Here is a 2,394-nt window from a genome sequence, read left to right on the forward strand (position 1 = left end):
GGGCATCACTGCGAGCGTGTTCAGTGGGTGCTGCTGGCTTGAAGGTTCACGTAGTGTGCCCATAAAATAGTGTAAATCCTACAAAGAATGCGTTAACCCACAAAAGACACTTGTGAATAAAGGTTAGGTTGGCCTTAAAGGRCTTGCAGGCAAACCTGCAACCCTGCTTTCCACCTCCCTTCTTCCCGTGCCCCCAGTGCACTATCCATGTCATCTTTTGCCAGCGTGGAGGGTGGGAAAGTACCAATACGGAACTGGTATTTTTTCCGTTATTTTCATATGTCTTCTTTTTTTTTTTTTTTTAATATCTGTTATTATTAGCTTATTTCAGGAGTTTTAATGTAAGTTAGTCACTTTTAAAGAACTAGTAACTGTATATGTTACAGCCCAACATTTATTTCTGTAAAACATTTTATGGATATTCTGAATTTAAGATTCTCCTACAGCCACAGCTATGGTTTTGGTCATACAGCTCCAGGTGGAAGAAGGGAATACAGCTGGATAGGGAAATGTACGTGCCGATCACAACGTTTTTGAATAGGTGTTTGAAATCTGCAAAGAACTTCGGCTCTGTTGTTCTGATAAACGGTTCAGCTAAGCACCTCAGTACAAAAAAGTAAAATAAAGCGAGAAGGTAAAGCTCCAGTGTGGGAGCAGGCACAGTATTTGTGGACCGTGTTGTGGAATGCCCTTGGAAACACCTGGAGAAGTGGGTGCAGACCTGAATCAATAGGGGACTGCTGGTTCTGTCTGTGGACCATCGTTAAGYGCGCGTCTCTACTTCAGACTGTGAACATGGGTGATAATTGCAAGTGTCTTGTTCAGTCCCTCCCTCTGACCTTTTCCTGGCAAATCATTCTACGATTCTTATGTTAGGTCTGTGGGATTAGGGTTTCCTTTTTTTTGCTGAAGTTCTGATACTTTCCAATCTGGCTCCACTTGTACTTTGCAGTCAGAATAACCAACGCGTCTAGAAGTTATTAATACCACAACAACTTATTTATATTTGGTATTAATAGATTCTAGACGCTTGCTTCCATCACTTAAATCCTGTCCTAAATGAGAATCTTACTACTGCACTTGATCCTGGAGCTTCCTACYGCGTATGAGAGCAAAGCTGGGACCTGCATGTTGTACAGCTGGCAATTCGGTCTCCAGCTTAAGATAGCTGATATGCAACACCTATATTGTTTTAATTTTGCAGTTCAGTACAAATGAAAGCTTTATGCTCTCCACTGTCCTGCTCACTAGGTCCTTTGCACTTCTTCGCCCCTGGTTATTTCATCTTAGTTGCAGCAGAAGCTCTTTGGGACTAAAGCCATCGCTTGCTGTTTGCATAGCTTCTCGTGAGTGACAGCACTTAATGGTGTTTCATGCAGTACTTCAATCTATCCTGAAAGTATTGCTGTTGTGTGGAACCCACCTTCGTTTTGCAATTCCACAGCCCCTCTGCCTCTTGTTGAAGCACCSTGAAGGGACTTGGTAAGGCAGAATAAATGTGTTGGGACCAAAACACAAAGAGCGGCTCTGGGTTTTGGGAGCGGAGCAGCACAGCAGGGGACGAGGCTGCTCCACTCCGGTTTCCTGAAGGCTCAAGTTCTACCATCAGTCATTAGTTTTGATGCAGAAATTACCCACTGAAATTTATGGGCTCTATTGCAGTAGTTACAATGCAAATATGTCAGGTAGCTATACYAACATAAATGAGAAATGGAGAAATCCTTTGATTAAGCTAAATGAGCTCAGAAACTAACATGATTTTCAGGATGTCTTTTGTRTTATCTCTGTGCCTGAGCTGCTGATGTGGATGTTGGAGTCTCTTTCTTGCCTATTTTATTAGATCCAAAGCACCACAGGGTAGGGACACAATCACTTACAGTCTAACTGTATGAGATTGAGTGACAATGCTGGCTACTGTCCTGATATAAATTTGCCTTAACATAAAAATAGCAAAATGTAGCCTATTTTCTTGCTCATCAGTGAAATACACTCATTATATATATATATAATATATAATTTTTCATATATTATATATGTAAATATATAATATATATGATTTATATATAAAGTAAATTATATATATGAAATTATATATATAAATATATATATAAAATATATATTTCTCTAGTTCTTTTATTCAGTACTTTAAAATGAAGGTTTCATTCTGTTTATTACCTGAGCAGTAAAAAATGTGCCCAAATAAGCAACCTGTCAAGCAGATTGTATTTGTTCTCATGCTGTGTAGTAACAAATAATAAAGCTGTTGTATGTATTTTTATATTTATTTAGATAAACATAAGAAAAAGAGATTTGGGTGTTTGTATGTGACTAACTTACGTGCTTGCTTTCCCTTCTGTCCTTTTAGTATCCTTTTATGGGGACAGTTTTGTGGAG

The sequence above is a fragment of the Nothoprocta perdicaria genome, unplaced genomic scaffold (genome assembly GCF_003342845.1).
Source record: "Nothoprocta perdicaria isolate Ctin4 unplaced genomic scaffold, notPer1 scaffold_1, whole genome shotgun sequence".
Lineage (NCBI taxonomy): Eukaryota > Metazoa > Chordata > Aves > Tinamiformes > Tinamidae > Nothoprocta > Nothoprocta perdicaria.